Here is a 26956-nt window from a genome sequence, read left to right as displayed (position 1 = left end):
AATTCTGTTTGTCTCTGACGGTTGTTTATTCTCCAGGGGACAAACGCGCCCAGAGTGGTGTCATCACTCACAAAGCACATGTTCCCCTGCCCACCCCACCCCAAATTGCTTCTTTTGCTTTAGTTTTGCTTCATTTAACAATAAGAGAAAACAAAGCCAACTCTGCTCTGTCTTCCAAGGCGGGACCCGAAGCAGTTGGTTTGAGAGCTGGCAGGAAGCGGCTCTGTCCCTAGTGGTGATCCAGTGGAGCATAGTGTGGTTAGAACATGGAAGAAGGGGCTGCTCTGCTTCCGGTTGGGCTCCCGCTTCCTGCACCCCACAGGGCACTGCTCACATGGGGGCAAGTGGGGCCTAGATTCACCTCTGTCCAGCTGTTGCACCTGCCAGGGAGTTCTTCCCACCAATCTGTGCTCCTTGCATACATCCTGGGAGCCTGGTTGGTCATGACTGAGGTATTAGTTATTGATAGTGCAAAGTAGGTCAGTCAATAGCTAGTTGGCCTTACACATCTATCTTGGGCCTGATTCTGGCCTTGTCCTCAGAGCTGCTGCTTTTCTGGGCTTGGGTCAGAAGTGGCCGGGACACCCTGAGGGCCACAAGGGGGCTGGGCAGCAAGGCCATGCACTGCTGTCCAGGGGGTTCTAGAGGAAAGGGTTATATTGACATGAGCCCAAAGGCTGCAGCTGACTTCCTCAACCTCTGTGGACCTCAGGTCAGCATCTTTGAGACCATCTCTGCCCAGCCTGCTGGAGAGAGTCGTGGGGAAAATGAGGTGAGTGTTGATGCGTAAAAAACTAGGGGAAATTTTTGAGTGCTCTTATGATGAATGTACCTGTTCCTTCTTTAAATATCTATTGAATAGATGCCAGGCACTATTCAAGGCCCTATGGTCTCAGAGTTGAATATGGCCAGGTTTTTGAACCACTGCCACCTAATTTGTGAACTCCCAAAGGGAGAAGGACATCACTTAGAAGTGAGGTCTCATTATTAAGGGTCTTCCTACCCACCAAAGATATGAACACACAGGTCAGTATATGCCTTTGTGCCATGCTTCTTGTTGTTAACTCTCTACTGTCCGTAAACTTAGAGGCTCCTGCTGTGATTACCAGTCAGCCTCTAGAAGTGATGGGGAGGCCAAGCGCAGGAGGGAAGTGGGCTTTAATGGAAGGCTGGATGGGGTGGTGGGGCTGGGGTCGGGAGTGGTATTTGCCTATCTTCTGTGTCAGTTTGGGTCAGATATCAGATGGGGTTAAATGGGCAGCTGACTTGCTCAAAGTTCTATGGAGTATGAAGAGGAGAAGAACAGGGACAGAAGTGGGTGAGGAGAGCCTTCGGTCCTGCTGGAGAGAAGGACAGATGGCAAGGAGAGGAGAGAAGAAAGGAAGGGGCCCAGGCAGGAAGGGTCTCAGACCACAGCGGAGCTCAGAGAGGAGCCCACGTTGTGGGGGCAGGGGGTGGGGTGGTGGGGTGGCCCAGCTCCAGAGCCTGTGCCATCTCCATGGCTGGCTGGGAGCTGTTGGGAGAGGCCAATCCTGACATGAGAGCTGAGGTAGAGGCTGGAGGCTGGTGGCCAACCACGCCACATGCTCCTGTGGCTGCCATGTCCTGCAGGCCCCCATCACTTGCCTCTGGCTTCCAGCATCTCTCTTTGTGCTACAACTCCCACCTCAGGCTCTAGAGGTGGCGTCGTGAAGTCAAACACCCCATCCATTCGTCTGAACCTAAGATCTCCTCCCCTAAGCCCCTCCTCACCTTCCTCATTCCATCCAAGAGCCTATGTTTCTGGCCCCTTCCCTGTACAATAACCCCTCAACAGTCTGCTCACCAAGGCGAGGGCTTTCCGCACAGATTCCGCACCGATCTGCCTCCCTGCCCCCTGGGCCAGCCCCTGCCCTGGTTTGCTCACACACTTTCCACCTGGTCTTCTTCCCTTCGTGGCTAGGTTCCATCAGGGCCTGCCTTTGCCTTGTCAGGACCTGCCTGTCCGGTGGCCCTTTCCTTGATGGATGGCCAGATAGCAACACAGGTCAGGGAATCCAAGCTGGAGTGTTAATGAGTCCTAGTGACTTGATGAATTACCTCTTCCGGGTAACATTTACACGTGGACAAACGTTTTCACTGCCTTAGCCCAGAAGAGTATGGTATTGTACCTAAATGTTCTGTGCTTGGCAAACCTGGTAGGATGGGGTAGGCAAAAGAATTCCTTTTGCTCTCTCAGAGCCCTGCCCATGAGCTGTCCTGGGAATACATGTGGAGGTACAGAGGGCAGAGGGTCAGGATTTTTTTTTTTTAATTATGGCTTCAAACCAGATTTAAAAAATGGGATGAACAGACATTTCTCCAAAGGACAAATAAAAATGGCCCGTAAGCACATGGGAAGATGCTCAGCATTATTGATCACTAAGGAAATGCAAAGGAAAGCCCCATGAGAAACCACCTCACACCCATTAGGATGACTGCTACCCAAAAATCCAGAAAACAATAGGTGTTGGTAAAGATATGGAGAAATTGGAATCCTTGTGCACTGTTGGTGGGAATGTGAAATGGTGCAGCCGCTATGGAAAACAGTATGGTGGTTCCTCAAAAAAGCAAAATTACCATTACCCTATGACATTAAAAATTCCACTTCTGGGTATGTGCCCCTCCAAAATTGAGAAGGAAGCCCCGAGAGATATTTGTACACCCACATTCATGGCAATCTTATACACAATGGCCAAAAGGTGAAAGCAACCCAAGTGTGCTTTCCATAACAGGTGACTGGACACACGGAATGTGGTCCAGACAGACACTGGAATTTTATCCAGCCCTAAAAGGGAAGAACATTCTGACATAGGCTACAATATGGAGGAACCCAGGGACATTATGCTAAGTGAAATGAGCCAGGCACAAAAAGGCAAGAACTATATGATTCCACTTATGTAAGTACCTAGTGTTGTCAGCTTCAGAAAACCCAAAAGTCCAATGGTGATGGTCTGCAGCTAGAGGGAGGGGGAAATGGGGAGTCAGTGTTTAATGCATATGGAGCTTCAGTTTGGGAAGATGAAAAAGTTCTGGAGATGGATGGCAGTGATGGTTGCATAACAATGTGAATATACTTAATACCATTGACTTTACACTTGAAACCGTTAAGATGGTACATTTTCTGTATATTTTACCACAATAAAAAAAATCGGAGTGTGGAGGAGCATGGTTTTACCATAAAAGAAGAAGGAAAAAAAAAAGAAAAAGAAGAAGGAAGCAAATAGATTGACCTCAGGTTTGCCTGGGAATCTCTACCTCACGTCTTCCCACCCGGGGTAGGATGGAAGCCCTGCCGCAAGGCAGGACTAAAGTTGTGAACGCGAGCTGGACATGAGGAGGGACTGCCAAAGGGGATCCCCACAGACAAGGAGCTCCATGAGGGCAGGCAGCCAGGTGTGAGGTCACGGTGGAGGTGAGGCTGAGCACAGGAACGGAAGTCAGCTAAGCCAGGGATTGATTTCAGTGCTGCCAACTCAGTGCTCTGTGACTTTGGACAAATGAGCTAACCTCTCTGGGCCTTTGCTGCCTTCTTGATAAAATTGGATAATGATACTAACACAACCAGAGTTGTGAAGCTAAACACGGTGTGTCTGCGGGGAGGCATGGGGAGGCTCCTGGCAAATGGAAGGGCCTTGTTAGATGTTAGCTCCCGTATTATACCCTGAGGTTTGTGCAGAGGAGGTGGGGGTTTTCGGGCCATTTAAATGCCAGCGGCTGCCTCGGATGACAAGGGAGGTTGTACTATTAATGGGCGAGCATGTGAGCTGTCCTTTTTCTGGGTGTTGAGCAGGAATTTAACACGCCGAGAGTGAGCTGAATAGTGAGTATGAGCTTGTGGTATAACTGAGAGATTAGCATTTCTAGCCCCCACGTGAGGCCAGATAACTTTGAAAGGAAAGTCACTGAATAAGTGGGTGCCTGCACTCTGGGCCGCAGTACTCACTGTGGGGTGCGGGTGCAGGTAGCAGGAAGTGGGGCCGCCCCCAGCTGCTCCCTGGCTGGCAGTGAGGGGAGCGGGAGGTGGAGAAGCCACCGGCCCCGGGGGTGCGGGGTGGGGGGCAGCCTCTGCTGGGCTGATGAGGTCGTGTTGGCAGGCGGCCAGAACCAGGACGAGCAGAACCTTCTATTTCTCCGTAGTGAGCGATCTTCAGATAACACACTGCAAGTGTCTGCTCTCCAGCCGGAGCTGTGACACCAGTGCTCCTTGCGGTTCTTTCTTCAATCCCTGCTTTCTTCTTCCCAGCCCTGGTCCAGGCCTTTCCCTCTCCCCAGAGCCCAAGCAGGCTGAGCACCTCTCAGCAGAAACAGGCCACCACTGAGAAGAAAAAGCCCCCCAGGGGTGAGCAGCTCAGTCTCCCATACCCTGGACCAGGTTTCTGGCTTTCATCTATTTCCCCCATTTCTTCTAGAACTTTCCCTCATCATTAGAGGTCCCTCACCCTTAGACTTAGTCCAAACCACCAGTGTGGCACTTCCCACATCACACTATAGTGAGTTGTCTGAGGGTATGCATCCCAGGCCAGATGGGGCAGGCACTATGTCCTCCTCTATGGCTCTGCAGGGCCCAGCCCTGCTGTGAAAGGAGATGGCATGGGCACCCTATGCATGTTTTGACATGCGGCACAGGTGCCAGGAGCCTATAGGTGGAAACATAAACAGATTTGAAAAAAAAGGGAGGGGGGAAGACAGACTAAAAATGAAGGGGAGGGAACCATACTGCAATGATGGGGTCATTGGGAACTAGCTTGTGTTCACTCAAAATAAAGTCATGTCACAAAACTCGTTTCCAGTTGGCAGAAGGACACTGGCCTGGTAGGTGAAGGGGGCATTATAGCCGCGGGAGGGCTCGACTTGAACGAAACTTTTGACAGAGTCTCTCACCATGTTCCTGTGGGCGAGGCTGAGCAACATGGTTTGCCGGCTGGGCGTTGATCCGTCCAGGTCTTGAGCTAGGAGAGAACTCAGGGCCATCCGGTCTAGCTTCCTTCCAAACAGGTGAAGAAAGAGAGGCCTAAAAGCTCAGTTTTCCAAAGAAATACAACTTATTGGCAGCATAACAGGGCCGAGGTCTACTCCTCCCAATTCCAGAGCCTCTGCTGATACAAGTCTGTGGTGTGTAGCCCACTTTGCAGTCGTGCCCAAAAGAAAGTTTTTTAACTCACTGACATCCCTCAGACAGGAGATATCAGATAGTGTGCTATGGGGCCCTGACCTGCCCACTGGGCAATTTATCACGCTTTGGGGTAAAACCCAGCAGGCATGTTTTTTAAATTCAGGAATGACACAGATGCAGAAAGGATGGCTGATCCAGGGGGCTCCAGAATTAGGATCTGAAATACCTTGCGGCCTGCAACGATGCGCTGAGGGCATGGAAACAGAACTTACAGCAATAAATAGAAAGTCTTGGTGCTGAGCTTTCCAAAAAAATCAATTCCTTAAGTGCAGGCTGGGGAAACTTGACTTGATGTTAGTTCAGGTGGTAAAGGCCCATGCGTTTGAGTTGATAGCAGGAGGATCTTAGGGTGTCTTGGCTACTAAAATAGCCACAGCCAGAGGCTGAGGATGGTCTTGCTCTGAATCAATAAAAGTGAGATTCAAAGCAGAGGATGTGACACTTCTCCCGTATTCTGTGTAGGTCAGACATCAGAGCCCCAGTCCTGAGCACCACGCTTTGGGAAGGGCTTTGACAGACTGAACACATCGGAAGCAGGCACTGAGGATGGCAAGGGGGTCTAGAAATTTTGTCAAAGGAGGCACATTTGAAACAACTGGAGTCAGGAGAAGATGCTACAGATTGTTGTTACGAGGCAGGGGAAGTAGACTGGCTCCATGAGCTCCCGAGGGCAGAACCAGCGGGCTGTAGGGCAGCAGATTTGGGTCCTGTGCTGAGAAACCATTTCCGTTGGGTGTCCCCAGCCAGCCGCAAATCCATGCGAACCAGGAGCTCCCTGTTGCTGACAGGGTATCAGTAGGGCCTGGATGACCTCCTGTCAGGGAAGCAGAGGGGAGGTGCTCTCGGGGAAAAGGCTGATTTAGGTGATCTTAAGGGTCCCTTCCAATTATTAGTGGCTAGGATTCTATGAGCTTGCATTCCTTTATAAAACGGGTCTTAGGGGGCACCGGGATGGCTCAATTAAGCATCCATTCCAGCTCGGACCATGATCTCAGAGTCCTGGGATCAAGCCCCACATCGGGCTCCACACTCAGAGTGGAGTCTGCTTCAGATTCTCTCTCCTTCTCCCTCCTGCTCTCTCTCTGTCCAAATAAATAAATAAAATGTTTTTTTTCTTTTTTTTTTTAAACTGGTCTTGAAAAAAGAAACACCCCAACTTTCCTTTCTGAACCCAATGCCATTCTTAAGCTAAGTGGTCGTTTTAGTTTAGAATCCACAAATCCCAATGAACCGTTAGGCACTGAGCACCTACTATACAGAATCCTATCCTAGGTGTCTTTTTGTTTTTGTTTTTTCTTTAAGCTGAATAAAATTAGTTTCTTACATGACTGAGAAATGAGGAAAGGAAATATGATTATTGTAAACAGAATAGAATTCGTGTTCTGGGCACGCTCCACAACATATACCTATAATTTTATCTTTATGGTGATCCTTTTTTCAAAAACCATTTTATTGAGGTGTGATTGACATAGAGAAAGCCATGCATATATAATATATACAATTTAATGAGTTTGGAGATAAATGTACACGCAGGAAACCATCACCACCATCTGTGCCATCCACGTATTCACCCCCTGCAACTGCCCTCCTGTAAGAGTCTTATATTTTAGGGAGAGAGAAATACAAGAGGAAAAGCTTACACCCTTCAGTATCTCCGGGCACCTGCCAGGTGGGATGGGGGGAGCAGGGGATGCGACAGCTACAAGGTGAGCATCACCTCTCTTCTCGGCCACAGCCAGACCAAAAGGGCTGGTTTGGAAAAGAGAAAAGCTGGCCAGAAATGGGGAGCGGGAATGAGGAAGCTTGGCCAGGCCAGCTGTGCCCAGGACCTGTATCGCTGGGAAGCCTGCCTTAGGGAAGGGAAACCGCACCTGTCCCTCTGCAACACGGCTTAAATGCTTCACACTCCCGTAGGCCCAGCTCTCCAAGCCCAAATGGACTTATTTATTTTTAATAGAGCCCATTTGAGGTAGTTGTGTTTTCAAAGGCTGATGGACTCGTAAGTACTTTTCATTCTCATAGGTTACAAAAAAAAAATCTTTTCATCGCAGAAATGTCGGACTGGGGGTTGGGGGGAAGGCAGGGAGGCTGGGCCTGGACGCCCCCAGGAGAGCAAGTGGAGGAGGGGAGAGGGCTGGCCCGGGCCCCCTCCCCCACCCCCTCTCTAACACGGAGTGTCGATGTAGTCATGGCTTTTAAACAACATTACACACACTTGTCGTCCAAGATAAAATGTTATTAAGATTAAATGCCGAGCAGGGAACGGGATCCGACTTCCCACTGTCATATTTCAGCTATGGTGAGTGATTGCCTTTCCGTCGTCCCAGCTCCTAAGCAGGGAAACGGCATTATTATCATTAATAAGCCCATAATGGGGAAGAGAAATTATAAACATTTCTGCAACAAGCGGCCCTCCAATGTTAATATTTTATGAGCACACAGAGAAGCCGGCAACTGAATGTAAATGGCGGGATTATACGTAACTGTAATGTAAACACGCATAATTGGGTTGAGTTGGTGGGAGGAGAGGGGGAGGCTGGTGGTGGCACCCTGGACGCCGGGTGGATCCCCAAAGGCAGGAAGTCAGGAGCCTGGGTGCCCCTGTGGCCAGTCTGGGTGTTCGCAGGGAGGCCTGTCTCTGGGCCCCCCGTGGACAGGGAGACTGCGTGGGCTTCCCACCCTACCCATCGCCTGTGCCCCTGGGTCACTGGCGAGCTCACAGCAGTTAGCACTAAATGCTGCTCCTGCAGCTCTTGAGTCTGCTCCTGGGTGCGCTTCCTCCTCCCCAGTGTAGCAGGCGCGCTGCGGGCTCGAGAATCTGTCTTCCGTTCCTGCATCATCGCCAAGTACACGATCCTTGCGTTGCAGGAACCCTAGGGAAATTTCTTGGAGTAGTTGTTTTGGTTTGGGTTTTCAGCCATGGAAGCTTTAGTTCAAATGGACTGTTTCGTGGGAGCCCACTGAACAAGAGAGAGGCTCTGGCTGAAGCAGGGTGGGTGCCCAGCACCCCACCGGCCAGGCACCCCACCTACTGCCTTTCCCAATGGTCCCCAAGGCGCCACTGTAGAGCACAGCATGAGAACTACTGAAAGGCACCCCCTCTCTGTTTCTGGACAATGAAGCTGCAATCCAGGGAGATGTGACTTGTCTGTCCCAGGGACTAGAGTGGGGTCCCCTGCCTCCCAGGGGTGTGGACAGCGTGGTCGAAGAGGGGAGCTGGGTTCTTCCTTCAGCTCTGTGGCTAACTGGCTGGTGGCCTCGGATGCAGGTCACCGCCTCTCTGAACCTCACTTTCCTGTTTGTAAAATGAATAGAGACAGCAAGATGGTCTCCAGCATCCCCTCCAGCTCTGAAATTGAAGGCATGTTACAGGCTTCGAGGAAATCAAGTGTCCAGGGGCCAGTGCGGTAGATGTGAAAGGCTTGTAAGGGGGAACCTGGACCCCCTTGGACACCCTAATGCTTTATTCACTTTCCCAGTTGCCTGGGCTCTGCCCTTGGGCTTTAAACTTCCCAGGCAGGGGCCTTGATAAGCAGCCCCCCCCCCCCCCCGGTATGAATTGCTAGTTTTGCCCACAGGAGGCTCAGCCTAGGGCTTGACCTGGCAATGAGGGCAGGGACCACAGTGCCCAGCACAGGGCCTGACTACAGTAGGTACGTGATAGAACCTGTTGAACAAATGAATTGTTGGGTTAATTAATTGTTTCTTAGATTAGTTAGTTGGTGAACTGGGGCAGTTTCTCTCTTTAGCTTTAGTTCGTTATTTTTTTTTTTTTTTAATGGTCTATGGCTTTTGAAAACTACTGAGTGTCTACTATGTGCTGGTGCCATGCTAGCGCCTGGATGAAAAGACCAGAACACCTCTGGCTGGAAGCCCATCTCTCTGCCTCCCCCTCTCACCCCCCTGCCTCCTTGATTTTTCCCTTTCCCTCCGCTCCTATTCATTATTTCTGTCTGCAGTTATGTTATTATTGGCCTTGGCAAAGAGTTTCAGGGGTGCCGTTTGTCTGAGCAATATTATGCAGAATTAAGTTCCAGGGTAATTTCTGATGCAAATACCTATCCTCCAGGAGAATGTGAATTAAGCCTGCTGGTCTCAGCTCGACAGAGGTGGCTGCATTTGAATCCAAGTCTCTAGCAGAAAGGGGAGCTTCAGGGGCATTTGGGACCCCCTTGGACTACTCCTCAGGAAGCCTCAGAAGGGCCTAGGCTGCAGCTCCAGGGTAGGAGGGAGCCTTGAGAGATCATCTTGTTCACCACCCGCCATATCCCATCTGAGCATCCTAGAAACCTGAGTCTCTCTGCCTGGACCTCCTCCCTCTCCTCCATGAGCATATTTTATAACCAGCTGGTAGGGTTTTTTTCTTTAGAGCTTACCCAGTCTTTCTTGCTATGTGCCACTCTCTTTTAGATTCACGCTTTTTACATTTCAGTATGTCTCACATACCCGAAGATCTTCCTAAAACACAGATTCCGGGGCAGGGGGCCTGAGAGTCTGCATTTCTAACCAGTTCGTGGGTAATGCTGTTCTGCAAAGCATACCCGAAGGAGTGAGGCTTTAAGAAACAAATGGGTAAAAAAATACATGGTGAAGGTAAAACAGACAAACAAAAAATAAGTAGCCCTCGGGATGCCTGGGTGGCTGAGTGGTTGAGCGTCTGCTTTTTTTTTTTTTTTTTTTTTTTTTTGAGCGTCTGCTTTTGGCTGAGGTCGTGATCCTCGGGTCCTGGGATCAAGTCCCGCATTGGGCTCCCCGCAGGGAGCCTGCTTCTCCCTCTGCCTGTGCCTCTGCCTCTCCCTGTCTCTCTCATGAACAAATAAATAAAATCTTTTTAAAAACCCTATTTCTCTGAGTTAATTACTATGGGCCCTTAAACATCTCTGTCTCTGCTGAAACTACCCTTTGCCTGCAAATTCCTTAGCTTCTGTGAATCTTGGCTTCCTCATCAGTGAAACAGGAAAGCAGCTCTCTCTGGAGCTGTGTGAGGGTGAAGATCACTGTGCCTGGCCCCAGGAGAGGCTCGGCACCTGCCGTGGTTACCTGCTGGGACAGATGCCCCTGGAAGGAGGGAGGAGGAGGGCCTGTTGCCGCTTCCTGGCCCTCTGGCATGGGGAAGCGATCTGAGCAACTCTGGAGTCTGATCCCACCCTAGGACCGGCATCCTCAGTGGTACCTGGAGGCCAAGTGTCCAAGCGGTTACTCAGCTGCCATGGACAGTTTGGAGATTGCCAGCGGAGGAGAGCCAGCCCCCAGCCTGGTTAGGCTAACCTCGGTGTAAAAGGAAAAAAAAAAAAAAAAAAAAAAGACTATTTGTGTAACTCAGGGTATTATTCAGCACTTAACAGATTTAAAGAAGAGATGCTGGTGATCAGATAGTATATTCATTTAGGGCTTTTATTCTCTTCAAAATATTTTCCCACAGCTTCTCCTCACAGTCCTTTAAGGCAGGTAAGGTGGGCGTGTGCAGCAGATGCGAGGCACGGAGGGGTTCAGGGACTTGCCCAAGGTCACACAGGTTGTTCTTTGTGGACCCCAGCCCAGAAGCCTGTCACTTGCCTCCTGGTCCCGGGTTCTTGCTGCCCTTGAAAGTGTGGGCTGCTGGGGTGTGAGGGGAGGAGATGTGGGGACTGTAGGGATGTGAGAGGAAGAAACGTGGGGACTTCAGGGGTGTGAGGGGAGGAGATGTAGGGGCTGCAGGGGTGTGGGGAAGAGATGGGACTGTAGGGATGTGAGGGGACAAGACATATGGGGGCTGCAGGGGTGTGAGGAGAAGAGACATGGGTGGGTGGCTCTTTGCCCCAGTTGGCTGATGTTGGGCTGAGGAGGCAAGAAGGAAGCTGCTCGTCCCCCCACTCTCCCCAGCCCTGTCCTGCTGAGACTCGGGACCCTGGTTGGGGAGTGGCAGGAGGCCTGGCCTGGGCCCAGCGCAGAGCCCAGACTTTCCACACTCCCTCTGCCTGGAGGTGAGAAGGGCTCACGAACGGCTGGTTCCCAGGCACAGCCTACCGTGCTCCTGCCCACTGTGCCTCTTGGGGTTGGCACCTCAGGAACAAACCTCAAATTCTCTGAGTCGTGCTCTTCCTGACCCCAGTGTGTTGCTCCTGCCCAGGGTCCCATTCCTCCCTCCCTCTCCCAGTGCTGGTTCTCCCCACACACTCCCCACAAGGGCCCCAAGGAGCTTCTCCCTCCTTCAGCTGCTGAGAGAAGGGGGGTGGCCAGCCTTGTTCTGGGCCTGCAGGAAGGCCTGCCTGACCCCCTGGGCCTCGGACTGGCCAGGAGGATGCTTGTGCTTGGATCTGAGGTCTGAGCCGCCCAGCCTTCTTTCTTCTGGGGGCCCTGGTGTGGGGATGCAGCTCACCTGCTGTCCATGAAGCTGCCCATAATGGTTTTAATTTGTCAGAGTCTTGATTTCTTCCCTTATAGCCTAGAGAGATTACTGTTCTAAGCTTTGATTTCCTTACATTTCAAAAGAAATGGTAATAGGAGCCTCCCCAGGTCTGGGGGAGCGCTCAGGGTACCCTCCACTGCTAGGTACCAGGAGATGCTCCATCCATGATGACAGGAATAAAGTACCGCAGAGCTGGGGGTTGGGATGCAGGTCAGCTCCCAAATCCAAAATACCCAGAGACTTGTCCCTCCTCCTTTGGTTCCCTTGATGGTGAACTCTTCTGCTTTCCTCCTTCCCTCTGGCCTCCTCTGCTTGGCCTACAGTCCTCGGCCTTCTCACTCACTTACCTTCTCCCACCCAGGCTGTATGCCTGCCCCTTCCTCAAAACTCTGGACACTCAAGTGCCCTCAGGAGAGGATACTCGAAGCCTTTACAGTCATTTGCACCTGACTACAACTGCATTGGCCACACGAGTGGTAAGAGGACTTTGCTCAGCAAGGAGACCCCAGGTCTCAGAGGTGCTCAGATGGGGAGCTCCGCAGAGCAGGATGAGGACCCAGGGTGGGGAGCCTGGGGAAAGACAACAGCTCGAGACCAGCAGTGGGAAGGCCACGTTCTGGTCTGCCAGCGGTGTGATCGGGCCTTGTCATCTCTGGGGATATACTCGTCACTGACCTCCAAGCTAAGGGATGGCCCAGCTGAGCCCGGCACCCGCCTCCACCTGCCCTCCTCCAGACTGCCACTGTCAGGCTCAGCAACCTCTGCCTGTGTTTTTGGCCAGGAGCTGGTGCTCCCCCCGGGCTGGGGAGGGAACCTGGGACCTCAGCTCCTCTCCCCTCCAGCCTTGCCCCAGCAGGCTGTTGCCTTTGTGCTAAATCCAGGAATGCACATTGGCCAGTAGGACAGGTACAGCAGCATAGAATCACCCAGCGAAGAACTCCGTCCCTAGCTCAAGGAAGGAGATCAGGGCTCATTTTCAAGGCCCAGGATTTGCCCAGGGTCTGCTTTCCAAGAGTGAACTTGAAATGAGGTGGGTGCTAGGGGTCCATTCTCACTGCCCAGGATGTGGGAAGTGGTGGTCATACCACCACTAGCATCACCATCTACCTTCACAGTGATGGGACTATACAACTTTGAAGACTTGCCAACCCACACCTTATTCTCACCACAGCCTTGGGAGCCAGGCAGGGCAGGTGTGCAGATCAGAGGTGGAGTTGCCATCCAGAGTGATTTCCATCTCTTCTTGGAGAGCTGACACTCACAGCAGCTCAGGGGCAGAAGGCCAAGCTTTGGGCTTTTCCAGAACATCTCTAGATGCCATTTGGAAGCCTCGTGCCCTCAGCCAGCAGGCTTCACATCCTACCACAGGCCTGTTAGTTGGAGGTGATGGGGCCTCAGGACCACCCCCCTCTGGGGTCATGTGTGCCTCATCACTCTGCCTGGGTCCACTTTGCATACCCTGTCCATGACCCTGGAGTCCTTCTGCATGCTGACCCGATCAGACAAGATGAGGAAAGGGGGTAAAGGGGTGAGGATGAGGGGAAGGTAGGGTGATAAGAATAGAACCTACCTGAAAACTAGGAGCCCTGGCCACTAATTTTCTGACCTTGGATCAGTCACACAACATCTCTGAGCTTCACTTTCCTCCTCTGCAAAAGAAAGGGCCTGACTAGGTGATCTCTGAGATTCCTTCCAGCTCTGAAATTCTGACCTCTACAAGATCCCCTACAAATATATTATCTGCCCTGTGAGCCAATCAATATATGTTGCCCGAAGGAAGGTACCTGGAGATCCCTGGAGACCTCGCTCTCGATGGGGGACTCCCTCTCTGCTATGTTGTCCCATGACAGGCTGGCCGCACTGGCCCTAACCTCCACTGGGGCCCACCTTGGCTTCTGCGTGAGGCACCTTTGGAGCCTTTCTCCACTGGATCATAATTAGGCACTCAAGTTCCATCCCACCCTTTGGCTAAAGATCTGAAGGGTGGCAAGCCCCAGCAACATAGGAAGAGAGGGGCTGGACTCTGCTCAACAACTGCTTTTCCATTCTCAGCCACACACACAAATCCTCTTCAATTTTACATTATTGACTAGAAGTGTTTAACTCTCAGCAGTACCTTTTAAAGTACATGGATGCATCTCATCACAGAAAAACTAGCACAAAGAGAATGGCCACCTCCTTCCAAACTGCTCTTGTCTTTTTTTTTTTTAAAGAAACTCCAGCCGCCCTCCCTCTCTGCTCCTTCTTACCTCCGAGTCTCTGTATATAATTTAAATGGTTTTGATATGCTAGCATCTTCACCCTACACACCCCGTTTCTCTCTCTCTCAATCTTTTTTTTTTTTTTTTTTTTTGTTGGTTAATGAAATGTGTGAACAATTTGTTCCCAGCTAAAAACAAGCGCTGATGGGTTTCCTACCTTTCCGTGTAGGAGGGAGAGGGGGAGAGGTAGGTTTCTGAATGATGCCCTGGCTGGTGGCTGCTGGGAGACCGCTGTTAGGAGGTGAGGTGGGGAGGAAGGAGGGAGATGGAAAGATCAGTACCAAACTTCACGTGTGATCTGTTCCTCTTTTATTCTCCCCGGGTGCCAACCCTACCGTGGTCCTTTTGATCGATGCATGGGCAGAGAGACTTGGGGAGGCCCCACCCCTTTCAGAAGTGGATCAGTACATCTGACAGTTAGGAGAAAGGGATTGATGCTGGGGGTGGCCTTAATAGGAGCAAAAGTCCTCCTAAGGGTTTATTCCTTGGTATCCATTCCCAGGGAGGGAAGGCAGGGTACGGAGAGAAAAATGACTGTCACAGATGCCATCAGCACATAATCTGTACATGTTGGTGTCCGTCTTTCCCTGTCCTTCCTTAAATCCAGTGTGGGGACTTTGATGGGGGCAATGGACAGAAGACAGCCAGCGGTGTGATAAAATAATAGCAGCTCACATTTATTTGACACCCGCATGTGAGCCAGGAGTCTGGCGTGCAGTACTCACGAGATACACACGGTACTATATTCCTCCCATGTTACATGCGGGCCAACTGAGATTTCGAGATGTTGGGTAACTTGCCCAGAGTCACACAGCTTGGAAATGGTGGATCCAAGATAAGAACCCAGGTAGTTCGGCTGTGGAATCTGCATGCCTAACTCTGCGCTCCTCGGGCAGGGACCTCTGGAGGCAGAGGCCTCTTTCTTTCACCTGCAGGCTGTGTGGCCTTAGGCTGGGCACTCACCTCTCTGACCTTCCATTTTCTCACTGAATTATTAGGAGACTCAAAGCAGGGAGCACACGCCAGGATGCTTGGCAAACACTGAAGCGATGTTGATAAACGCCTGGATCCCTGAGCTCAGGTTTTCATCTGTGTTCTGAAAGGATCAGCATGCTTGATGGAAGCTTTACACCCAGTAGGTCTTCACTCTTTGCCTTTTCCACTGGGAAGCACACAGTCTGGTTCACCCCCAACTTTTACAGATGATACAGGCCTGTATGCCTGGAGGTCCTGGGGACCAGCCGCGTTCTGGCCTCCTGTACGTCTCCTGGTTGTTCCAGTGTCAGCCCTTTCTTGTTCTATCCCTCATTGCATCGTGTTTCATGATACTGCAGGTGTCTTTGTAAGCTGCCTCTAAGTCCCCTGGAAGCAGGGTAAGATACAGATTAGTCAAACAAATAAACACAGTGGGTGTTGAACACATACTTCTGGACTGAGGGAATGAAGGAATAGCTATGGGAGGATGAATGTGTGGAGCGGGGAGTGGGCCAACCAGGAAAGGGGTACACCCTCTCCAGAGGAGCGGGGGATATTGTGGTTGGTGGGAAGTGGGGCAGATCTGGGTCTGACTTCTGTTTCTGCCAGTTAATAGCAATGGGGTCTTGGATTGAATTACATACTCTCTTTGGCCTTCAGTGTCCCCATTTGTAGAATCAGGGGGAGACCGTTGGTGGAAGAGCTGAGAAACCTGCTCAGGGTAGCTCCCTCCCCTCCCACCTCCCTCCATGGCTCCAGCAAGCACCTGGCCTTCATCCTCTTCCCCAGGAGGGTCATGTACTGGTCACATCCTTGACTGTCACTCCCAGTCTCCAGGACAAGGGTCAGATTCTTTCCAGAACCTTCTGCAGTACACAGTGGCTTTAGGCCCTAAGAGCTGTAGAGTTGGCCGTGAGCAAGGGGTGCAGTTTCCCTGTTACCCCTATGGGGAAGGAAGACACAAAAGAAAGTTCTTTCTCCCAGCCATCATTCTCTCATAGAATGTGGGAGCTTTTGTCACCTGTTGTCCTCAGAATTTGGCTTCAAATGAAATTCAAAGATGCATCCAAAGGTCCCATTTAACCTCCGTGGTGGATGGGGCATGAGAGGGGCAGCATTTGGGCTGGATCTCAAACAGGAGCAGGAACTTATCCCGATGAGGCAGGGAGGAAGCCTGAGAGTGGTTCCTGTGAGCGTGAGTTCTGTTTAGGTTCATGCATGAAGCAGGTGCAGATGGAAAGAGGCCTGGCAGGGGTGTTCAGGGTCCTGGGGGGCACACAGAGGCCACAGGAAGCCAGGACTAGAAAGCCACTGAGGCCACGACTTTTCTCTTGCACACTTCACAATAAGGGGCTGCAAGCACTCAAGGGGGAAAATTCTCTAGTACCCAGACACCTCACCTTTGTCACTCCCGATTTCCAGACACCACCTAGTTGGGGGGGTGGGGCTCAGGCTCACTGGGAACCATTCTGCAGGGGACGGGAGGTGTGACAAGATGAAGCCAGTACTTCAAAAAGCTCACTGGGGAGCTGAGAGGGGATGGTGCAGAGACCGGAGGCGGGGCAGCCGGTTAAGAGCTTAAATAATCATATTAATTTGGGGTGATATTAATAGAAGAGGCTCTGGTGAACCGGAGGATTCTATGTGGGTGTTTGTGATTCTTCCCAGTGGCTTAGGAGGGACTCTCCAGGACACAGTGAAGAAAAAGTCCAAGGATTAATGTATTAAATTAATTAAAGAAGGTGGATCACTAACGATGCCCTCATGTGGGTCTTCTGTTTTCTGTTTAAGTGGAGACAGGGGCAAGTGCTGGCACGAGGCAAGGCAGGCAAGACGGGGTCTGGTGGTTGGTGGAGGAGAATTCAGTTTCCCATCAGCCATCCCAGCTCTGCAAATTAAACACGGAAATGCAATAAAGACCTGGCATGTCAGGGGACTTTTATTTTTTCCAACTTGAGCTCCTGCCTGTCCTGGAATAGCTGCAAAAGGGGAGGGTTGCTTTTGCTTTCTTGGGCTCAGTCAGTGGGACTTTGCTGCCCTATGGTCAAACCACGATCGGGGTGGTGGTGTTCAAATTGGGGGCAGCCTGTGTGTCCAAAGCACTGTTTCCCAGACATCAGTGCACGTGGGAATCACTCAGGGCACTTGCTAAAAATGCAGATTCTGATCCCTCGGGCCCAGCAGGGGTCTGAGGTCCTACATTTCTAATGAGCTTCCTGGTGATGCTGAGGCTGCTGGTCCAGGGGTCACAGTCGATGAGTGGCAACAGCCCAAAGCCTGGTTGACCCCAGGCCATCCATCTGCAGAGGGGCTGGCTGGGTGCTGGCAAAATTTGGAGAGCATGAGATGGAGAAAGAAGGGTGAGTCTGAACCTGTGTGGTTTTTGGTGACTGGTCTGAAACATGCAAGGTGAGAATCTGGGGTCAGAGGAGGATGGAAGCAAGGAGAGGAAGGACAGAGGTCCCTCCACAATGGTCAGTTCTGGGATAGCCCCACACACACACCTTACACACACACACTTTGAATAACTTGCCACACTGGGGGTTTCCTCCTCCTTCCCCCTATGACCCTAGAGTTGCCAGTCCCTGAGGAGGCTGCGGTCCTGAATGGGGACGATGACGAGACCAGAGGCGGGCAGCCTGTGGCCAGATGGTCCCGTGCCTGTGTTTGCCGAGGCTGTGACGCTGCCAGCACCCCCTCCCATGCTTCTTTGGCAGGAAAGAGCCCCCAGGGACCTGCCTGTGGGGACGGTGCTACCTAAGCTGTCAGAACCCCCCTCTCCAACATGCCTGGTTTGATCTTCCCCCGGCAAAGTGGGAAGGTTCAGAAAGCATGTCCTCGAGGAGGCATGGAGGACTGCCCGGGTGACCCCACTGTTGCGCAGACAGCGGCCGGCTGGCAGAGCGGAATTACAGGAACGATAGTACCTGTACAGGAAGGTAGTACCAGTAGCTCCCTTGTTACAGACTCTGGCCTAAGTCAGTACTCACGGGTCCCGGGCAAATCAGAGCAATTATCCAGAAAGTCCCTTCCAGCCCTGGACCTCTGCCTCTGTGTGTTCTACATCTGTGGGAAGGCCCCTCTAGCTCTCTGAGCCACCTTCCTGCACTTTCTGAGTATTGGCCTTATAGGATATGAGGGGCCCCCGGGCAGGCAGGTAGGATTCCCTACTCAGGGCAGGGTCTGTCAGGGCTCAGGGGGCCCTGGGCTCACCAGGCTTAGGGGTTGGAAGGCCTGGTTCTGGTTCTTGCTGTGCTTTCTGGGACAAGTCATTTGGGTTTTGTGGGCCTTGGGGTCTCATCTGCTTAATAGAAAAAAACAATCGTTGCCCCATTTTAGTTCAGGAAGATGGAGAAAGAAAGCTGGACGGTAGAGCCCCAGAGCTCATGGGTCGGGTTCCTGCCTTTGGCTTTAAGAGGGCATCGCCTTCGCTTGCTGGATGAGCAACTGAGGGAGGGGCAGACAGGTCCCCCAAAGTGCCGAGAGTGAAAATCGTGGGAGTCCAGATGCCATGAGCAGGGGAGGACCTGTCCACACCCAGGGGATTTTGAGACATGACTCGGGACCTAACTGTTCCCTGCACAGCTGTCCCATGGAGAGGAGGCCTCGTATCCAACTTAGATTTCTGTATAGCCATTGCTGAGGGGCTGGGCTTCATGGTGGCACGTGCTGTCCATCCTTAGAGGAAAAAAGGCTGCTCGGCTTAGTTTCCCCCTTTGAAGAATGAGCTGAACCAAATCTGCCTGGTGAGTTTGTAGGCCTCCCGCTGTTGTTCTGGAATCCAGGGGAACTTGGGCAGGCTTTGGGTGGATTACATTAGAACAGGCTTTGGCTCAGACAGCGAGGAAGGTGAAGGGGTCAGGCACAGAGCCCCAGAGCTCCTCCCCACCCCCTCACCACTGCCCAGAGAACCAGAAGCTGTCCTAGGGAGGGAGGAGAGGCTGCGGGAGACAGGAATGCGGACAGGTTATGCTGGCGTGAGCGGCACAGCCGAAGTCAGGGGGACAGGGTGGCTCACCAAAGAGCAGAGGAGAAGGCACCCATCACCCACCAGCTGCCAGATTTCAGAAATGCTGTTGGGCAGTTACTTTTGATCTCCAGGCCTCTTACGGTGCCCCTCCTCCTGGAAGTTGTTCCTGATCCTCAAAGTGGAGGAGGGGGTAGGGGGGAGAGGTGGCTGTCCCCTTCCTGCTGCTCACTGTGACTCTGACCACCCCCCCAGCCCCCCTGCCTTGCTCTCCCTCTGCTCCTGCTTAGCGATGATTGCCCAATGGCAGCCAGCCCCAAAGTCTGCCTGTGTGGGGGCAGCCAGGCCCCGGGCAGACCCAGAGAGGCCCTTCCTTCCAGCAGGAGACCGTGCGGCCCCCGAGCCCAGGAGCCCCTCCGCCTGTGTGCCCTCCTGGCTTAGCTCCGGCCGCAGCAGTCCTTGGCTTGAATCCTCCCTGTCTTCGAGGCTCACTCTGCTCATCCATAAAATGGGGGAAGTATCCCCCACCTCATAGTGTTATGAGGATTAAACGAGACAATAAGTTTAAATACTTAATACAGTGCTTGGTATGATGAAGTGCTCAGTAAAGATTTGCTCAAAAGCCTTCTCAGAAATGCATCAATCAGCCTTAATGTCTCTACTGTATTGAATAGGCTGGACTCAGAGTAATCAGGAATAGCTTGATTTTTATCCCCTGCCTCTGCCCCTTCCAACCTGCTCTGCTGGGTTTTCCTTCTTGGCTCCTGCCTGGTATCTCAGGCAGCCCGGGTGGCATCTCTGTTCTCTGACTTTCTGGTATTAAAAATTTTCTTGCCCACTCAGAACCTTCTGATGGCTCCCATGGTGCTCAGAGTCAAAGCCAAAGTTCCTGCCTGCCTCCCTGGCCCCTGCTATCTCTTAGACCTTACTCACCTGCCACCACTCCTCTCACCCCCATCCCAGGCACCATGGCCCCTTGCCTGCCTCAGACACACCTCTTGTGTGGGCTTTCGGCTTGCCGTTCCCCTTCTGGAATGCCCTTCCAGCAGATACCCATGTGACTCACCCTCCCCATCCCCACCACTGTCAGGACAGTCTATAATACCAGGAATTGTCAGAAATGCCTTCCCTGACCCCTAGATACAATAACAACCCATCCCCATGCACCCTTCCCTCTCTGAGCACTTATGGATGCTGTAGGACATCATGTCATCTCACCTACAAAATATTTACTTGTTCATTTATTGCTTGCACTCCCTCTCCTGGATAATAAACTCCAAGAGGACAGAGATTTTGTGCATCTTGTCCATTTTCTTTATGGCTATAGCCTCAGGACGTAAAACAGGTCCTGCACATAGTAGAGGCTCAGTAAATATTTCCTCATGACTCTCAATTGAAGCTTCAGTCTCTCCTCTATCAGGGCTTCTCCTTCCTCTTCCCCCTGGCATGGGCCTCACCTAGGCTGGACGGCCTGCAAGAAGGTCTATTTTTGCACATTCCTGGCTTCACTGATGAGGGATGAGAGGGAAAGGGCTGGAAGTCATTCACTTTCCTGCTGCTGCCATAGTTTGCTCTCAATCGGCAGCTAACCATCCCCCCCACCCGCAACCATGGATGGTTTGGTGAGGTCTTTGGAAGCAGCCCTCTGGCACCACGAACACCACACCATTCCCAGATGCAGGCAGTGACCTCTTTGTTTGATGTCTCCTGAGCCCTCATTAGCACCTGCTCTAGAACACCTCACACGGCCTGGTTCTTTGGCCTGTGCAGCCCATCTTTGGGAGCAGTTTCCTTGAAGACCACTCTGGCAGAGGGGCAGCTCAGCATGGTGGGCAGGAGCAGGACTCTGAGGCAAGGCTGCTTGGGTTCTCACAGCTCTGACACTCTGTAGCTTTGACCTCAGGCAAGTCCCTTCACCTCTCTGGGCCTCAGTTATCTTCTCTATAAAATGGGGCTAGTAAGAATATTTTGTTAGTGGGATGTTTAAATGAGCTAATGTGTATAAGCTCCTTAAATAGGAGCTGGCTCATCAGAAGTGCTCGGGAAAAGGTGGCCACGATTTTTGTCCCTTCCGCCCTTCCTGGCATCTCCTTCCCTCTTGGTAAGCAGAGCCCCCACCCCATACTCCCACTGCAGCCCTCTGGAGCCCTTCCTGCCACCTCTGCCCACAGGCCTGGCTCATTAACACCCCCTGCCTGCAGCCCCAGGATGCACATCTTGCTCTCCTGAAGACTTCCTTGAACCTTCTCAAGTTATCATGGCTTTCCTGGCTTCACTGATTCCCTTCCCTTAGTCTGAAGTGGGACACATGCTTCAGACACATGCAAGAAACCCACAGAGGGCCCATTCTCCTTAGGGAGACCCTCACACTATCATCTCTTCAAACATCTGTGTTGTTTTGGCCCAGGCTGGAGCTGGTGGTGGGCTCAGGGCCTCAGAACCAGTGCTCCTCACCCTTCAGCCAACCCCTCATAGAGGGTCTGGTGTCTCTTCTGAGAGCAGGGGAGCTCCTCGTCCCTATGACTCTCACCTCCTGGGCTTCCCAAGAAATTCTGAGACTGTGGGGGAACATCTTGTTTTATACCCCAGGGTAATAAATTTAGGGTGTTCAAAACTCCTAGGGGATTTAATGATCTGGTTCAAACCTTCTCGGAGGTGTGAAGAGAACAAGACCAGGAAAGAGGGTTGACCCAAAGTCTACCACTACTCAAGGTTATCTCCACCAGTACTTTGTACCCTGCTTCTTGGGGAGAAAGGTATAGTCCTGTCCTCAGGCATGACCCCCCTTCACTTCGCTGAGTCTCCAGGGCCTGCCCATGTCCCTCAGGAATGCACACCCAGTGGAGAGGTAACCAGAGGTTGGGCAGGCAGTGCTCATAGCCTACCCTCAGGCCTGTTCCCCAGTGACTGTAGCCCCGGGCCCACTGGAGGCCTGTGGGGACCCAAGTATGGCCCTCCCCGCCATCTGGCCCTGTGAGGTGAGGCTCTGAGCCATGCTGTTTTGCTTGGGAAGATGTCTGCTGAGCGGCTCCCCTCCTTCCCAATAGCCCCAGGCCCTCCCAGGCCGCTAGTGATGGAGGCTGACTGGGTGGCTCTGGTCTTGGGAACACCCTCTGTGCAGCTGTGGAGCTGGAAATCTCAGAACTTCTGGAAAAGTAATCCTGGGCTGTGAGGGGCAGGTCTTTGGACTATTCTCATGATGGGGGGGACATGGGACTGGAAGGAGAGACCAAAGTGCCCCCCAGTCATCTGGAGGGGCTTATGTTCAAACTGCAGGGTTAAGATGTTGACAGAAGGCTTTTCTTCTGACCCTGATCCACGCTCTTCCTTTTTGTAAAGAGGAGAGTTCTAGAACTTGTCAGAATCTGTCCATTGCCTCCTGTCCTGAGGAGGGTTTACTCCTTTCCTGCTTGTGATTTATGAAAACTGTACTATCAAAGGTTGTTGCTTTCTTCTTCTTTCCTTCCTTATGATCTTATGATTCCTTTTTTTATTTTTGTAATCAAAACTGGCAATGATTTTTTTCCCACCAATTTGTGATACTCTTGCCAGTCCTTTAATGGTCTCTCTGCTCTATTTTATCATTTCCATCATAATAAACTTTTTAATGAAAGAATCTGGGGGGTTTGGAACCTGTTGGCAGACTCACAGCTCGAAAGCTGTGTTTCCTCTGCTTCCTGGTCTCTCCCCTTCATGCTCCCAGCACTTCACTCATAAACAAGCAGCAGTCCCCGGAGTGGGCATCACTCGGTATGGAGACAGTATCATAATCAGAAGAGTGAACTGTTCGATGCAGTTTGCATTTTACCAGGAGGAGATGTTGATAAGCTGCAGGCTGAAGTGGCCAGCAGAGTCTGTGAGCTACTTTCAGGGCTGTGGGTGGATGAGGAATGAGACAGATGTACAAGTGTCCACAGGTGACCTTTACACCAAACGAGAAGCTCTGGCCACGGTGCTGCAGCTTTGACCTCTGCCCGGGAGCAGGGGGTGCTGGCAATGAGAAAACCAGCCTCATGGCCAGGCCTGTCCTTATAGTGACACATGGGCACATTTCTTTCCACAAGTCCAGCCACACACTAAGACCCAGGCCCAGAGTAAAAGAAGGCCTCTGCCCAGCCAAAGGTAGGAAGTTTTAATCATGGTGTTTGGAGCTATGGTGTTCTGTGTGTGTGTTTGTGTGTGCGTGCATGCGTGTGCACGCGCATGCATGGGGAGAGCCATACAGTAAGGAGATAGACCGTCCATCCACATGTGTTACTATAAAAGGCGACCTGCACTGTTCTGAGCCCTTCACATATATCGACTCTCTAAATCTGCGTGACAACTTGTGAGAGAGTGGCTGCTGTTACCCGCATTTGATAAATGGGAACCTGAGACACAGAACAGACAATAACTCACCCCAGGTCACACAGCTAAGCAACAGCACAGGCAGGATGTGAGCCAGGCAGCTGACTCTGGCATCCGTTGTCTTAACTACTCCACTGGCTGCCCGAGGAGATTGTTGTATGTGCCACAAAGCTGTACGTGCCATATCATCCCTAAAGGGCAAGTAGCCAGAGCAGATTTACCCTTTTTTTTTTTATGTATGCAGAAATACAGGCTCAGAGAGGTCCTCTGATTTGCCCAGAGTCACACACAAGGTAGCAGCAAAGAAACTTGGAACACACAGGCAGGGGAGCTGGAAAGCACCGTTTCTTTGAAGGCTTTATGAGGATACTCTTGGATGGCTCCCCCAGCCGTCTGTAAGTGTGACACTCTGTCTTCATACAGAAGAAGGGGGGACCTGGCTGGGAACCTTGTGGGCGAATGGAGATCCTGAATCTGTAGCGGGATACGTGGGGTGGGATAACATGTAGGGGTACTACCTTGGTGAACATTCCATTCGTGTGCAAGAGAGGGCTTCCCACATGGAGAGCCTGGCACAAAGCACCATATACCAGGACACAGCGTGCATACCATTTGAGGGGCCCTATGTGCTGAGAGGAACGTGACAACTTCATCTGGTCCATCAGAAATGTCTCTACCTAGAACCCCCTTTCCTTGTCATAGAATGGGGCTATTGCTTCACCCTTGCCCTCCACCCAGAACCCCAAATGTCCAGGAGTGACTGCACCCCAGTGTCCCCCTAGGAGCCACCAGTCCCTGGAGAAATGAGCGCTGGCTCTATGCCAGGTACCACGCACAGCATGTGCCTGGTGCACACATGGGCGTGAGGTGGGAGTGGATGGGGCTGACCAGCATCCACACGAAAATATGGTGAGGCATGCAGACGACCTGGACAAGCATTGACAAAGTAAATCACTCTTTGGCTCTCACTTTTCCTGCAGAGATGCTTCTATTTAGGCCTTGCAAGTTTTGGTGGGGCAGGGGGAGCGGGGACTGTGGGGATCCCACCCCACGGGGGAGACCGAAGGAAGGGTGGGACTTTGAGGGAAGAAATCGGAGGACACGCTTCTAATTGAATCCATCTCCTGGCCCCGTCTTCCCAGTGCACGGCTAACCTGCACGTGTGCACGGAAATAAGGAGATAAATAAATGGAAACGCCAAGTTCCAGGGCAGCCTAAAAGGTTGAGGAATGAATCGATGTTCTCCCCAGGCAGCTGTCCGGAATGAAGTGTAATAGTTAATAAAGGCTGATTGTGCACACACAGCTGGGGCCAGCAAACAGAGCAAGCCGAGGCCCGGGAGGCTCATCCTTTTCCCGAACCACCCCCTCCCCCCAGTGGTGATCACAGACTGATTAAATCAACTTCTCGGCAGCGGATCCAATTAGGGGGGTGCGGGAGGCTTGGACGTTACCAGTGACTGCACAGAGCATGTCAAGTAATCCTTAATCTCTCTGATTTGCTTCCCTGGGCATGGGGTGCAGGGTGCGGGGTGGGGGTAGGAACAGAGGACAGACTTGGGAGGAAAGTAGAGCATCATTGGACCACGAGCGAGCGCTTGGGATCAGCCCTGGTGGGAAGGGCTCTCAGGCTTCAGGGGGAAGGAAGGGAGAGGAGGAGGCTGGGTTCCCTGCCCTTAGGGAGCTGACCCGCTCCCTCCCAGTTGTAGCCCATACACCGGATGGCTCAGGAAGGTGCTTAACATAAACAGAAACACCAGCACGGATCTTACAAAAGCAGAAGATAATTCAGAAATCATTGATATTTGGCTTTGGAATGTATTGATTTTCATCCCAGAAGATTTACCTACCTAATTCCGCTTGGCTTAAGCAAGTAATAAAAATGTGTTTGCCTTTCTTGATCACATTTAGACTGGCAGCGAGGGGCAAGGGGGTTTCAAATCGTGCTGGCTAGCTCGAGGAAGGAACTTGGGTTTTTTTTTTTTAACTCGTCTACAGAGAGCCTTAGAAACAGGTGATGCAACTGTCCCAGGGGATGGACAAGGACAGCCTGTGCTCACAAGTGGTCTAGAGAGACTAGACTCAGGCAGGCAGTCTGGGTTGGCTTCCTGGAGGAGTTCCCTTCTAATCTGGGAAACAGGTATGAAAACTTTCAGTCCACCCACTTGTTTCCCCTCTTTCCACTTCCCACCTCCACCATATATAGGAAAACCCAAACAGCATTTGTCTCCTTACCTGGCATAAACACTACCCATCCGGCACGGATGATTGCCCTCGGTTGTCGTATCACATCTCAGGTCTTTGAGTCAGTTCAGCAGATACGTCAGGCCCGTTGTGATGCTCAATTTAAGGGCTGCAGGAGAAGCATCAGATAGAACCGTGACTGGTACAGACATGTACTGTATAAGGAACAGACACCTTGACAAACAGAGCAGAACATGTGTGTCCATACGAGTCATCCACTCACGGGATCACCTGGATGCCCGTGGGCTTGTTCTGGAGTTGCTGTGCTTGCTTCTCCAGGAACTATTTCATGTGCATGTGCTTGGGTTGGATTTCCTGAGCGACGGCAAATCCTCATCCTTAGGGCAGTTTTCCTTCCAACTTTGCCAGAAGGGCGCTGATGTAGAAGGCGTCTCCGTGAATCTCTGTGCTCGCTAAGGGACAAGCCCTATGTTTGGGGTGAGGAGAATGTGGCCCCCTGGGACTCTAGTGAGTGCCCTAAGGGGAACACTGAAGGCAATGCATCAGTGATATTGTTACTTCACCCCCAAATTGTACAACAGGGACCGCCTGCCCTTTCTCTGAAAGGGTACTGGGCTGGGAGGCAAGAGGCCTGGATGTAATCCTTGCTTTGACACTAACCCACTGCTTTCCTTGGCCAGTCCTTCAACCTCTAGGAGCCCTGGTTTCCCCCTCACTAACATGAGGGAGCCAAACCGATGACCCTCAACGTTTCTTTTGACTCTAAAGACCTGTGATGCTGTGAGATGCCACTCTCTACTCTCCTCTCACTTCCTCTCTCTCCCTCCCTCCCTCTCTCTCTCTCTCTACCTCCCTCTAATATCGTGGCCACAGGGCTTCTATTTTTATTTCCTTTCATGTTCCAGGATCTGAGCATTGCTTTTGACTGACTGTAGGTATAATAGAATTTGTACTTTCCCAAAATTTAATTACTAGCAGCAAATGATCAATCAATCCATTGATTAACTACTTATTGATTCCCCCTGACATGGCTCTGAGACAGTTAGGCTGCGTTTGGAACACAATCCTTTGGTAATTGGCTTATCCTGCTGGGCCCACAGCCTCTGTTAAAAGGCATTTGGGTCTTGGTAAATGGCTTTTTATCTAAGTATTTATTTCTCAGATCTCAGGACTGCTGTTGGGAGACATCTTATGTATGCGCTGGGGTTAGCAGGTAAGCCCTGAGATGTAAATATAGATTCTGCGTGGCCCCCTGACATCCAGTGCAAGAGATGCAGCCCTTTAACTGAGGGCCCCAGGATAAGCCGTTAACTGAGGGTCCCTGGATGAGTCCTTTCACCTCGGTGCACCTGTGGTAGCTGCTCTATGAAAGGAGGGCATGGGGCTCCAGGATCTCTAAGGGCTCAAACTCCTTAACTCTGATTCTAACTCTCTGTTTCACAGTCTAGCTTAAAGAGATGGGAAATTTGCATATCAAACAGTGCTGCAGGCACAGGTTGCCTAGGCTGCATCCCTCTCTGGGGAAGATGTGGACTGGGTTGGCGCTTTGAAGTCAAGCGTTAAGTGCATTCCTTATGCCAGGTACCGGCCACAGGGAATTGGCCTCACAGTTTCCAAATG

At 51.7% G+C, this 26956-nt stretch overlaps 1 protein-coding gene and 1 long non-coding RNA gene across 3 annotated transcripts in view; one reads left to right on the top strand and one right to left on the bottom strand.

Moving 5' to 3' along the window:
* DSCAML1 (DS cell adhesion molecule like 1) overlaps nt 1-26956 on the top strand; it is a 344441-nt gene that overhangs the window by 91616 nt on the left and 225869 nt on the right. The window lies entirely within an intron of this gene.
* LOC140625176 (uncharacterized) lies at nt 14386-25485 on the bottom strand. Its single transcript, XR_012024555.1, has 3 exons — nt 25367-25485; nt 15585-15761; nt 14386-15205 (listed from the first exon to the last, which is right to left on the bottom strand). It is a non-coding gene; the product is annotated as an uncharacterized lncRNA (long non-coding RNA).

This window comes from Canis lupus, chromosome 3 (genome assembly GCF_048164855.1).
Source record: "Canis lupus baileyi chromosome 3, mCanLup2.hap1, whole genome shotgun sequence".
NCBI lineage: Eukaryota > Metazoa > Chordata > Mammalia > Carnivora > Canidae > Canis > Canis lupus.
The sequence above is the reverse complement of the archived record's forward strand: the minus strand, read 5'-3'. Positions and strand labels throughout refer to the sequence as shown.